At 38.6% G+C, this 14,766-nt stretch overlaps 1 long non-coding RNA gene across 1 annotated transcript in view; it reads left to right on the top strand.

Moving 5' to 3' along the window:
* Nucleotides 1-10,629, top strand: part of LOC121484916 — a 158,186-nt gene extending 147,557 nt beyond the window's left edge. Inside the window, exon 3 of the long non-coding RNA XR_005986154.1 lies at nt 10,460-10,629. This is a non-coding gene — a long non-coding RNA (uncharacterized LOC121484916). The remainder of the gene's footprint in view (nt 1-10,459) is intronic.
* The last annotated feature ends 4,137 nt before the right edge of the window (nt 10,630-14,766 follow it).

The raw sequence follows: 14,766 nt of genomic DNA, 5'->3' as shown, positions 1-14,766 counted from the left end.
ACTGGAGGGCAAGGACCATATCTTTTTCTTCTTAATGCTCAGCATCTGCTACAGAGCCCAGGACACCGTATTCTTCCAGTAAACATTTGTTGAATAAATTAATCTGTGATTGCATTGATGACCACGGTGATTTAGCTCATCAGGGTCACTGGGTAGATGTTTGTCACTGCATCACATACACAAATTCTAAAGTTGCATCTTTGGATAGGACCATGACTTCTTAGGTGGAGGTATATGAACAAATAGCTGTGTTCTCCAAGAAGTACCTCCAAATAAGTTCTCAGGTCCAAATACTCACCACTTACTATTAATACACATGATAAAGGTATGTCCTTTACATCTAGTATTACCAGTCCCAAAGTATGATTTTATAATTTGAAAATTTTTGTGACTAAAAATACTTCTAGTAGGTTTACTGGGTGTGGGAAATAGTTTTAACATTAATGAGTGTTTATGATGAACTAAGACTGTGCTAAGCACTGTATATACAGTATCTCATTTAATCATTGCAACCTATCTATGAGGTTGATATTATCACCACTTTACTAATAGGAAAACTGCTTTTAGACAGATTAATTTGCCCATAAATGGCAGAGCCTGGATTCAGATGGTTGTTTTCCTAACTGCCAAACACTCTGCTGGTGTCAAGCTTTAGTGGGCTAAAACTCATTTAGGGGAGTTTGATAAAATACAGATGCTTAGGTCTCATTCTTAGAAAACCAGCAAGTCTAAGGTAATCTAGCAAATCTATATATTTAATTATCATGCAGATGACCTGAATGCCAGTGGTGCATAGACCACACTTTGAGAAGCACTGCTCTGTATATGAGATGTCAAATATGCAGTGTGATTTATTTTTTACTCTAATGTCATAGATGCAATATCATTTTCTCCCTTATGGATGCCCAGTTGTTCTAGCACCATTTATTATGATGACTATTCTTTCTCCACTTCCTGGTTTCATTTTTGTCATGAACCAAGTGTACATATACATGGGCTCTGAACATGAACCTCCTATTTTGTTTTTTCCGTACAATTCTTATTATCCATTGAAAACATACTTTGAGAAATCCCACTGTGAATAAAGGGCAAAGAAATCTTGGAAAACTCCATGGATCATTTTGTGACTGGGTATTGTATCCATAAAATTTGGAGATGACCATTTACAAATCAATGCTCAGTTTTTCCTGGGATCCTCATTTAAATACACGGGCCTACCAAGTGCAATTTTTGATATTTGTGGGAATTGGTTTACAGCTCAGTAACATCCAGGAATTACTCTTTTTCCCTCTCAACTGTCATTATTTTCCTCCTCCAAATCCTCTTTTACCAAATCAGCAGTAAAACATGTTAGAAAGCAAGTCATCTTTTATTAAGAGCATCCTATCTTACATTCAAATGTCATTAAGGAAGAAAGATGACATATAGACATAGCAGTATTCACCTCTAAGTTCCTGCTTTTGAACAAACCTTCCCCCTTCCTACGATTTGCTGTTGTCTCAAATGGGGTCCCTACTGTCAATTCAGCATCATTGAATCCAATTTAAAAATGAGAAAAACAGAGTATACATATTTGCCCACTGATACAAAAGGCTACCTTTTAAATATGGCTTGATGCCAACAAATAATTTTGATATACTGTCCAGCAAACTCTTAAAAATATCTTTCATTTTTATAGTATTATATGATACAGGTTAAAAAGCATTTGCATTGAAGGGTAGGGAAACTGAGGCATAGAGTTGTGAAAATTATTTAACTAAAATCATCAAGGAAATTATACAAACAACCAGAGATCCCACTGCCTTGTTTTTCAATGAGTTCTGGGCTTGGAGGCAGTTACCCAGCTGGATTTCCAAGAAGGGCAAAAGCTCTTCATTAGAAATGGTTAATGCATATAAAAAGGGGGAAAAGAAGAAAAAAGAAGGAAACAAACCATAAGAGACTCTTAATGAGAGAGAACAAACTGAGGGTTGATGGAAGGAAATGGGTGGGGAATGGGCTAGGTGGGTGATGGATATTAAAGACAGCACTTGTTGTGATCGGCAATGGGTGTTGTATGTAAGTGATGAATCACTGAATTCTATTCCAGAAACCAATATTGCACTGTATGTTCACTAACTAAAATTTAAACAATAATAATAAAAAAAAGAAATGGTTCATGCAACACCCAAGTGTCCATTTACATCTGCAGTCATAGATAGTTAAACACTGACCCAGCTGGCCACAGGAAGTGTGTGGGCTAAGTGAAGGGATGGCATCCAAATGATTATAGTATGGCCACCTCAATTCTCAACACTGATAGCATTGAAAGTGTTTTGTTATTGTTTTTGTGTTGTTTTCCAGTATAGGGGTGTGGTAAACTCAGATGAGGCTGTGTTAGTAAGTACCCTTTCTCCATTCTCTGTCAGTGAGAAGCTCAACAACTAAGTGTTGAAAGAACTTCCATTGTTCTACAATTGGGCACACAACTCTTGGAGACCAACTGGTGACTTGATAGTCACTTGGGGAGAAGCAAATGGATTTGAAGACCCAAGAAATCACCCATGCCCACTGCACTAATGGAAGAAGTTCATGGGCTTTCTTCCTTCTGCACAGAGTCTAGTTTCTCTTTCTTTCGTGCACAATTAGCTGACTTTTTTTTTTCTCCAGTAGCTTATGCAATTGTTGGCTACTGTGTGTGTTGACTATACTTGTATTTTCCCTGCACTAGCAGTCATATTTTATTGTTAAATTGGAAATAAGGATCATTATGTTGTAAGCTAAAGTTGAGAAAGGAAAGCAAGTCATCTTTGAAAAGTCCTTTTCTTGGACAGCCACACCCCTGATAGGCCAATGGACAGTGCTGGGAAAAAGGGTGGTGAGCCTTGCATTAAGGTGGAATAGAAGTTTCTCAAGCTTCCTCAATATCAATAATTCAGGGACAACTGGGTGGCTCAGTGGTTGAGCTTCTGCCTTTGGCTCAGGGCATGATCCTGGAGTCCCGGGATCGAGTCCCACATCAATCTCCCTGCATGGAGCCTGCCTCTCCCTCTGCCTGTGTCTCTGCCTTTCTATCTGTGTTTCTCATGAATAAAGAAATAAAGTCTTAAAAAATAATATTCAGATTTCCGATCTGTTCCATTGGGGATGCTGATTCAGAGGGGTCGGGATATGTTCCTAGAATGTGTATTTTAACAGCCATGTGATTATTATCATTAGGAAGTGTGATTTTGAAGATGTGAGTCCAGTTAGGGAGGTCCCTGATTCCCAGATATCCCCCATTGTTCCCACGGAGGCAATTTTTTCTTTTTTAGTCCTTTGCCAGCCTCTGTTCTGTACCTGCCACCAACTGCCATTTTGTCCCACTTGGGCAGGTTATTCTTACCTCAGATTCTCATGCCCTCATCACTGTACCTCAGCCTAGAGTCTGCACCCCATCTCAAGTCATTCCCATTCTACATGTCTCAGTCACAATGGTACCAAACGATTTGTTTTTCCATGCCTATCCCAACCTCTTCAAATCTTTCAATTCTTTTCATGTTCCATTTCTTTTTCTTCTTTTCTTCTTCTTCTTCTTCTTCTTCTTCTTCTTCTTCTTCTTCTTCTTCTTCTTCTTCTTCTTCTTCTTCTTCTTCTTTACAGAGGGAGAGAGTAGGGGCTAAAGGGGCAGAAGGAAAGGGAGAGAGAGAATCTCAAGCAGGCTCCACAACCAGTGTGGAGCCTGACACAGGGCTTGATCTTAACAATCCTGAGATCATGACCTGAGCCGAAATCCAGAGTTGGATGCTTAATCAACTAAGCCACCCAGGTAGGTGCCTCTCACATTTTATTTTCTTCATGGAATAGAATACCTTCTCTCACTAGTTTACCCATTATGCTTCCGTTTCTTCTTTAAGAGCTCAAATATCACATCCTTAGGAGTCTTCCTCAGCTGCCCCAGACACAGTTAATTCTTGTCTGGTGTTCTCATGGCACTTTGGACCTCTCTTCCCTATAACATATGTTAGGTGGTAATGATCTGTTTACTTATTTGTATCTCTCAGCAGGCAGCTTGGAGAGGGACAGTGTCTTTATATTTATATTCCAGTGTCTAGCAGAGTGCCATGTACATAATAGGAATTTTTAAACATTTGCTGAATGAACTTTAGACTTTAATGATTATATATTAAATTATTATTATCAAATAAAAAGATATAGATTTATTTATATAAATTCAGATATTCATTTATTTGTTCATCCATTTATTCAGACAGATATCTTTTGGGTCCCGATTATATGCTAAACATAAGTGATTCAGTGATAAGCTAAAAATACACACTTTCCTTGCTTTCATGGAGCTTTGAGGTGAGAGAAATATATTAATACAATAATTATAAAATGAATAGATGATTTGCTACAGTGAAAAATACCAAGGATAAGCCTATGGAGGCAATGAAAGCACATAATGTGGTGGGGGTGGAAGGTTAAAAGCTGATATAAGTGCTGATAATGAAAAGAAACCATCTAGGGAGGGAACAGATTGAAGAACCTTCACTCTGGAAAAGGGGAAAAGCCTGTTCAAAGGCCCTGAGGTGGGAGGAAATATGGCAAGAACAAGGAACTGAAAGATGGATCGTATGTACAGAGTAGAGAAAGCAAGTAGATCTATGGCTCAAGAAAAGACTGTCACTTAGGGCCAAGAATTTTCATCAATCTTATTAAGAAGTTGTGTCTTTATTCTAAGTGCAATGGGAAACCAGTAAAAACAAAACAAAGGAAAACAAAAAAACCTGAGTAGTTTGGTGACTGTGTTATTGCAGTTTTGTAGGGACTTATACCTATCAAAGAATGATTTGCTTTACTATTTATTTTTGTTTTGACCACGCAAACTACTTCAGGACAGGAATCATGCCTCACATTTCTTAGTGTTCCCAGCATCTAGCACTATATAATAAATAGAGTGGGCAACCAGGAGATGCATGTTTCTTGTTTTATTTCACATTCTTGAGAGTGAGGCTTTTTGTAAACACAGAAAGAAACTTAGTTAACTAGACCCACTGGATAGCCTAAAATGACATAACAATTTGTGTTTAAATTTGTGAGAAACATGTTTGATATGGTGAGTGGACAGCTGGTTACCCACAACAGTCTTAATCTATGAAGACTGTTTCATAAGTGCTTGTGAAACTAGTCAGTGTTAGTTTGAAAAGAACCTGTTTCCCTTGCTTAATAAAGTCATTTTATCACTCATGACGCTTGGAGTTTTGCCATTAGGAAACAATACTAGAGCTGTAATGATGCTTTGGACTTTAGGAGTCCTGTTTTGAAAATGTAGATAAATACCTAATTGGGAGTAAAAGATATATTTATCAACTGACATCTGTGGAATATTTTGATTGGGGATTTAAATATAAAGGTAATTGTATATCAGGGAAAGATCAGGGGCATCAGTGATATAGAAGTGAAATCTGCCAGGTGGCCTCTTCCTCGTTTTTTTTTTTTTTTTAATTTTATTTATTCATGAGAGACACAGAGAGAGAGAGAGGCAGAGACACAGGCAGAGGGAGAAGCAGGTTCCCTATGGGGAGCCAGATGTGGGACTGGATCCTGGACCCTGGAATCACGACCTGAGCCGAAGGCAGACGCTCAACCGCTGAGCCACCCAGGCATCCCTCACTTCCTCAGTTTTGCTTCTTTTGTTGCCTCTAGAAATGAAAGTCATTTTGTGAATGATGGTGGTGATTGTGCTACTGACCAAAGCTGAATCTGACTGGATGTTGGTTTCACAGTGAAACAAAGAGTACTTTTCTTCATAATCTTTAAGACACTATGAAGTGTAATGATATCATTGAGGAAAAGTGCGATAGACTTTGTGAGATATGTTGCTTTGTCATACAAGCTGAGCTGGTGGCTCCATAGCCCCAAAGCCTTCATGATTCAATGGACTTGTCAAATCAACTTCTTGGAAACAGTTCTTTCTGTAAGGCCAGGATTTCATTAGAACTAACATTAGTACTAATATTAGGTGTACTTTCTGATCTTCCACCACATTTTCCCCAGACTTCTTTATTTGCCCTATTGCTCAGTTAATTTCTTGTTGCTGGAGGGGACAAAAATGAGAAAGGAAACCTTAGTTGATGTTTTGGGGCAAGGGTGATTTTTCCAGAATATTCCATGAGGATTTGAAAAATTAAGAACTCTGTACATGACAGGGACACATTTCCACCATGCACATTAAATGAGACTTTTCTTATTTCCCTCCAGGGCTTTCTCCACTCTGCCCTGTGGATGTCTACAGCATCATTTTTATATTTAGCAATTGCTCCTCATTAAATGAATTATGACCATGGCAAATCTTGAATTAAAAATATTTTTAAGTGAATAAAGCCATTCTAACATTAAATATAATTGCTTTATTTCCTCACAGGAGATGGCCATAGATCTTGTTTGGAGTTTTAATAAATTTTTTTAAATCACCATAAGGAATAAGGTTCTGATTATGCAAACAGCTACACTAAACAAAAATGGGTCCATTTTTTTTTAACCTTTTCTTCTGAGAGATACTCATCTCAGGTCCTAATTTTCCAATAAGTCTGAGTCAGTGATTAGCAAACTAAAGGCCAAATCTGGCCAGCAGCCTTTTTCTGTAGACAGATTTTTATTGGAACACAGCCATGACAATCTATTTAAGTACTATCCAAGGCTGTTTTTTTTTTTTTATTACAACAGCACAGTTGAGCAGTTGCAACAGAAAGCACATGACCTGCAATGCTGACAACATTTATTATTTTACAAAAAAGTTTGTTGACCTTGGTCTAAGATATGTTTCTCTATATTCTTTGACTATTGATTATGCCAGAAGCTCCTTGAAAGCAGAGACCAAACACAATTTCTCTTTGTATCTTTAGTGCCTCTCACACTGTCCTATTGGAAATAAGTGCTCAAGTCCAGAATGAATGAAAGTAACTTAATTCAGCTGTATAAATAATCCTGCTACCCTCACCCCCAACCTGAAAGACTATGGGAAAGAACCACTGAAAACCAGACATAGGGTGATTTTCTACTAGGATGGTTTTTGATTAATTTTCAGGAAGATCTGTATCAATTACTCTGATCCTGGTGTTCTGAAGAGGGTTGCTGCTGCTCTCATTTAAGCAATTCAGGGATGAAAAGACAGGGATGTGGGGGAGGGACCAATGCAACTTTTGCTGTCCCATGAGAATTGGGGCAAAGGGATTTATGAGGAGGGCCCAATGTCTGGGTGCTGGGCAGCATGGTCAAGGAAAAGCTAAGCTGGCATCTTGGGTTGTTTGTATTCCCAAAATTACTTGCCCCAGCAGGCAAATTCTGTCTCAACATTTGGTATTATGTGAAGAATATTTTTAGGAGGCAAATGTACTCCTCCATTTGTCTCAATGCTCTTGTTGACTTTCCCTACATATGTAAATGTAGATTAGTTTTTGCAAAAAAAAATTATAGATCTAATACCTTGCTTGAAAAGGCATTGGAAAGGGCTCAGGAAAATACTCTTGGCCAGTTTCCTTAATAACCAAGCCAGAGGTGGCAATTACATATAAGGTTTATTATCACTCTGGCCCTTCTTCCCCTTCTACCGTCAGATATCACTAGTAGATCCCTACATTCTTTCTGACATAGGTGGCTTCTGAATCCTTCTTAAAATCTTCCAAGTAACCGCCACCAATTAGTCAGAATTGGCATGTGAGATGAAACCCTACTTGCCAGAGCTGGTTTTATATATTTCTAGGTGTGAGGATCTTATTCTATGTCTTATTTCTTCCTTAGCTCCTTTTGTGGAAATCTATCCAGGCCCTAAAGGAATGTGGGAGGCTAGGCAAGTCAAGGCGTTGTCCACAGAATGCTGAGCAAAACATAGATGTGAGGTGATCAGCTGGAAAAAAGCAGAGACACATTGGAAAGTCACACAAAGTGGACATGGAAAAGGAAGGAAGAGCTAGATTAAGGTAAGCATTGGCATCTAGGCCAAGACATTTGACTGTAATTTGGAAAGTCAGTGTTGCCGAAGGCTGGTAAGGGTGTTAGTCAGAGATCTCTGGAGAAACAGAACCAATAGGATAGGATATGAATACACACACACACACACACACACACACACACACACAGAGAAAGAGACAGACAGAGGAGTAATGGTGGGCATTTGTTTTAAGGAGTCAGCTCTTGTGAATATAGAAGTTGGCAAGTTCAAAATTTGCAGTGCAGGCCATCAGGCTGGAAATTCCAGCAGGAGCTGATATTGCAGTCTTAAATCTTAAGGCAGTCCGAAGGCAGTCCTTCTTCAGAGGACCTCAGTCTTTTTCTTAAGTCCTTTACCAGATTGGAGGAGGCTCACGTACATTGTGAAGGGTCAGATCATCTGCTTTGCTCAAAGTTTGTGGAATTAAATTTAACATCTAACAATTTCATAGAAATTATTGGTTAGGACAAAGTGGGTTTATTTAGGTGAAACAGAGTTGATTTAAAGAAAATTATTAAATAAATACTGGGTGCAGATGGTATAGGGATATGTCAAATGCATATGTACGGAAATGGCTGAGATCAGAGAATGGTAAGCAATCGAATCACTATACATTTGTAATAAGGAAATGTCATAAGGAATTGGAGTTTTAAGGAGATTAATTCTGTTGCCTTGAACAAAGGCCATTGACAAAAAATATTCACCAACAAACAATAAATATGAAAATGTCCTCTCTTGTTACAGTAATGAAATTCTGCCTTTTTAAAGATGCTAATTTTTTGCTAAATTTCCTGAAAGTAAGTTTCCCAGTCTGCTTTTTTAAAAGTAGCAGTTTATGGGTCCCCCCTCAACAAGTAGAAGTTTTAAATTTTATGTAATCTTACCAGTTGGGTATTTTGCTTTATGATTTCTTAAAATGATTTTAAGCTTAGAAGGTCATCCTGTTTTTTTGAAAAATTATCTTATTTATTTATTTGGCAGAGAGAAAGAGAGAACACAAGAAGGGGGATCAGCAGAGGGAGAGGGAGAAGCTGACTCTCCACTGAGCAGGGAGCCCAATGCAAGGCTCCATCCCAGGATCCCAGGATCATGACTTCAGCCAAAGACAAAGGCTTAACCAAGTGACCCACCCAGGCATTACTCATCCTGGGTTTTAAATTCACAGATCTATCACCTTGTTTGAATGGGCATTTGGAAAAAGGGCATTTTTAAATATTTTACTTTTTGATGTACCTGGACTTATTTTGTTATACACTATGATAGCTGCATCTAAACTAATTTTATTTTCCCTAAATTCCTACCCAGTTACTCCTGTACAAGTTCCTTTCTGGTAATGTCATTTTTATTTTCTAGCAAATTCATACACAGATCTAATTCTATTTCTGCACTAGCTCTAGTCTATGTTTGGTATCTATACATTGTTTCTTCTTTCAGTAGTAAATTATTTCAATGATATGACCTTATATTTAAATTTAAATATATAGTGTGGCTAGTCCCATCTCATATTCTTTCTTCAAAATTTTCCGTGATAAACATATTTTTCATCCTGAAAACCTTAGAATCTAGTCAGATTCTCCAGAAGTTTCATAGAATGTTAATTGGATTTGTGTAAATCATGAAGGCTATAATAAATTCATGTATAATTCATTTATGTATGAATTTATGCACATTTTCAATCAACTTTTGATGTTTGTGACTATAGAGCACAGATAAGATTAGAGTCAATGAATTAATCTAAAATAATAATGAAGACATTTTATCTCTGTTGCCTCCTTCACTTGAGCAATTTAGATGTATAAATAGCCCAATTGAACTTAATTCCCGTCATTTTTGCACCTACATATCTGGCCTATATATAATCCAACAATCAAGGATTAAAAGACTGGCCTCAGGAGAAGAATAAAAGAAACAATGATAAAATTGTCAGTGAATGAATTTAGATACTCTTGAAGGATAATTCACATTTAAACTTTTATTTTCACTTTCATTTTAATTCCCTAGGACTTCAAATGGAAACCCATGATCCCACCTGCAAGGATCTTCACCTGCGTGTTTTCATAATTATTTTTCTCATTAGCTTTGCCCTTCTTATGCTGTGGTAACTGCACAGCCTGTTTTGGCTCAGGCTAATTCTTGGTACTTTTGAATCTCTCATGATAGCACAAAGCAGTGATCAGACAGGTTGAACAATTCAATGGAAATGTAATCTGATCTCATTTTAGCCACATGTAAGAAGCAACCTGCTGTGAACCAGAATTGTAATCAGAATTATCTGATTCCTGTGACCCTTCCTTCTTTCTCTGCCCTGGTGAATGATAGCTAAGGAAATTTAAGTCATGTAAAACATGTACCATTGATTTGTTGATTTGGCCATTGAACCCAACATCTTGCCTTCTTGCAGGTAAAACTACAGATCACAAGTTCTAGGTTGTATTTATAAGGGCAAAGCATTGACATGTATTCACTTAAGTTGCTTCTTGACTCAGGAATGTCTTCTTTCCCTTTAAGCTATACTTCCAGCATTGGAGCCAGGTGGGAAAGCAAAGCAAAAGCAAAGCAAAACAGCAACCAAAACCCACAAAGGAATCTCTGTTGGTAGAACAGCTGAGCTGCAAAGAAGGAGGACCTCCAGACCAGAGTTGACATGATGTGAGTTTGGTCAGTTCACGGATGTGAATGTGAAGGTAAGAATCCTCTGCAGCTGGCTAAGGAAGGCCAGGTTCAATGCAGGAAAACCAAGAATGAGTAGTGGACAGTGGAGAAACAGGAGAAGAGAGGAAAACTAGACATAAAATGACAAGGAACAGAAAACACAGCAAACTTTAGGGTGACCCCTGTGACACTGCTGAGTCCCTGTGATCACATCTCCCTGTATTTGCCCTTATGTAGTCCTCTGTCTTTGAACTGGAACAAGGACTGTGACTTATTCAGTCTAGAAGTGGCAGAGTGATGCTGTACTACTTCCTGTATCTATACGGGAAGCCTGAGAAGTTCTGCTTCTGAGCCCTGAGCCCTGATCTGCTCCATAGAGGACTCTGTGACCCTGCTGGAGCTATGTGGAGAGGCCATGGGAGAAAAGCCCAGCCAAGCCCAGGCCCTACCAGTGGAGTGCATCCATACAAGTGACCACTGATAAGATCAGCAGAAGAGTTACCTGACTAAGCCTGGCCCAGATGGCAGAACTGTGAGCAAACAAAATGTCCTTTGTTTTAACCCAGGAAGTTTTGGGGCTTTTGCTCTATCACAAAACATGACTGTTAGTATGATAATGAAAGAGAAGCAGGAAGGCCCGAGGCCCAGGGGCTCTGCTCTCTGGGACGGTGTGATGTGGAGTGAAGATGTAGGCCTGGGACCATGGCAAGCTCAGTCATAGCTTCACTTTTTACCTTTTGCTCTGTGGTCTGGGGCAAGTTATTTAGTCTCTTGGGCCTGAGTTCCATTATCTGTAAAATGAGAAAAATATTTCTTCCCTCACCAGAGAGTTAAGAAATGAAATGAGTGAGACTTTGGGACACATATTTAGTACCCATCAAACATAAGTTTGTTCTGTTCCATTTTTCCTTAGAGTTCCCTCCCTCACCCCTGCAGGGGTGACCTAAACCACATTAACTCTTAAGGAGAGTCTTGTACCCTGCTAAAGGTCATTCTGTCATAGGTCAGTTTTATACTCTGTATGGATTTGATAAACAACCACTGTGCTTATATGAAAAAGAAGTAATCCACTAATTCTAAGTGATGGATATTTATTTTTTTTATGATGGTAGGTTTTGGGGCCAGTGTGCATTTGTGTCTATATGTTGAAATTTATACTCCAGCTCCTTTGGAATATCACAGCTGTTTATTAGACCAAGCTTGAGTCATGAAGGAACATTATATTCAGTTTATTTGTTGGTGGAACATGTGAAGGCATACATTAGATTTCCATTAGATTTTCACATGTAAAAAGTTACTACCTCTATTGTTTGTAAAGCTCACTTAGGCAAAAACTTCACATTTTGAGGCAGCACTGGGTAAAATTTGGTGCTTACTGAACAACTGCCTTCATATAGAAAGTGTTAGGACTCCAGAAAGAAAGGAGTCCCACATAGTGTGTCTGAATTATGTTAAAACTGTGCAGAATCCAAGTTTCCAAGGCTTCTGACAGAAAATACACATATACACACATACACACATACGTACAGGCCCACACACACATGAAAGAACTACAGGGGGAAGAAGTAAGACTGCTGTGGCCTCAGTTTCCCACTTGTTAAAAGAGAAAGCCAGACTAGAAGGTTTTTCCTAGGTCATTTCCAGCTCTGAGTGCAGCAGACATCTCAAATCTGTGCCTATATTCCCCTTTGTGGACACTGAGATTCCAAACACAGGTTGTTTTCCAGCAAAACCTTAATTGCAGAGCTTTAACTACAAAGAATCAAAATTCTCTTTTAGATTATGGTTTTTAAATTTTATTTTAATTTTGTTGTTATTGTTTCCATTTTATTTTGAAAGAAAGAAATGAAAGCTAAATTTGCCAAATTGTTGCACATATTTCCTTGCCATTCAACAGCCCTCCCGAGTTAACCTATAATAATTTTCTAAAGTGTATTTTTAATGAGAAAATGAGATCCCTGAAATTCGTCTTCAGCATTTTTTTTTTCCTTTAGACCTCGTATAGGGCTCTGGGGTTTCCAGACCTCAGTGCCAAAAGCATGGCTAAAGAATTTGGCTCAGTTTAGAAATTACCTTGTGTTAGTCTCACTCAACGTTGTTTTTCTCCTAATGGTTTAGGAAAGCCATTCAAATGCTTTGATTCTAGTCATAAAAGTTCCAAAGGGAAGGGTAGGTGAATGTGGATGGAATGTTTAGCTTCTTAAAATGGCCATACCCAGAGCTTATGCAGAGTTAATTCTTATCAGGGACTCTAAAGAAGAGCAGGTCAACGTAGAATGCATGAGAAAATGAAAGAGGTGAAGTAAGCCTGGGAGTATCATTCCCTCTCCAATTAGGACTCATGATTATAGCAGACATTTATTTTTGCCCCTCTCATGGCACAAGGGAAAGAAGGAGCTTCCCAAAGTCTCCCTGTGTGCTTTCAGAATGCTGACTCACTCCCAGATTTCACAATGGAGCATTTACATCAGACCATAGTTTCTCAGACATTTGGTGAGGGACCAGTTTGCTTCCTCCCCTACTCCCCCAGACACAATGGACTGATACTTGCATAAAAGAAAATGATGCAAAGAAATTACTGAAAAAATGACACGCAAAAAAGACAAACAAAATAAATATAAGCCACAATTTTTCATTATTAGACTCAATTACTGTCAAATTGCAATAGAAGCTTCTAACCCTCCTCAGTTTCTATACTTGTTGCAGATGGTAACAAGGATGTGAGAACCAGTACCTATGCATGAACCACAGTTTGAGTAGCGCTGGCTAGGACCAGCCCAATAGTATTCTCCAGTTCCCAGTAATGATTTCAGGAGTGTTCCTATGACCTGAGCTGGTGCCATTCACCTGAATGGTGGGACTCAAGTCGAGAACACTGGGACAACAAGTCTGTTTCCCCTGGCTGGATGCCATCTCAGGACTATAAGTAAGAAGTGTCTTGAGAATGAGTCAACACTGGGAGGCATAACCTAGGGGTAGGGAGTCAGAAGCTCCATCTACTCCTATATTGCAGAGAAATATAAGTCAATAAATTGAAATGAAGCAAGCCAGAATTCATCCGGTTTTCTATCATCTGCAAGGGAATCTTATGTGATACAGTGATGAACTTGCATATTTCCTCATGAACTCTCAACCAGCTTCTCTTTTGACAGTCATCCTCAAAACAGAGTGTGTAATTCTTCCGGCTATGAGCTTCCCACTGCCATCAGTACAAAGTTCAAGTGTCTTAAACTGTCATGTAAAAGCTGTCACAGTTGATTCCCTTTCTACCTTTTCTGCCTATTGTTTTGCTATTCTCATCTCTGGAACATATCATGCTTTAGTGTGACCAGACGTGTATTTTAAATATGTTCTAGGTTTGCTCGTGTTCCCTCTGGCTGGAGTGCATTTACTCTTCCCACACCCTGTTCTGAGTTTCTAAGAATAGATCCTTGAGAACATAAGGTGTTCATTACTTTTAAAAATCAGCACGTCCCCATCATCCCTCTGATTCAAGGGCTAATTCTGCGAGTGTTGCCAGGAGGGCAAATCAATGCACCCAGATACTTGATAAAAGTTGCATTTAGACCCCAGAAATCTCATTTTATAGGGAATCTATATGGTTTTAATATTCAAATCTCAGAAAGCAACAAGCTTACAGGAAGTATGACTTTAAGTAACCATAAAAATGAATAAGCGAGCAATGATGAAGACATACATCCACACCAAAACATGTACAGAAGTAGATTTATTCATAAAAGTCAAAGTAGAAACAGCTCAAATATTCAACTGCTCAATCTCTAAATACAACATGGTATATCTATACAATGGTATATGATTTGCCATAAAAAGAGAGAAGTACTGATACATGTTACAACATAGATGAACTGGGCAGCCCCGGTGGCACAGCGGTGTAGCACTGCCTGCAGCCTGGGGTGTGATCCTGGAGACCCAGGATCAAGTCCCACATCGGGCTTCCGGCATGGAGCCTGCTTCTCTCTCTGTCTGTGTCTCTGCCTCTCTCTTCACTCTCTCTGAATGAATAAATAAATAAATCTTTAAAAAAAAAAAACAACATAGATGAACCATGAAACATTATGCTAAGTGAAAGAAGGCAGATACAAAAGGCCACATATTGTATGATTCCACTCATATGAGATTTCCAGAACTGACAAATCAATAGA

Source organism: Vulpes lagopus, chromosome 2, assembly GCF_018345385.1.
Source record: "Vulpes lagopus strain Blue_001 chromosome 2, ASM1834538v1, whole genome shotgun sequence".
Classification (NCBI taxonomy): domain Eukaryota; kingdom Metazoa; phylum Chordata; class Mammalia; order Carnivora; family Canidae; genus Vulpes; species Vulpes lagopus.
The sequence above is the reverse complement of the archived record's forward strand: the minus strand, read 5'-3'. Positions and strand labels throughout refer to the sequence as shown.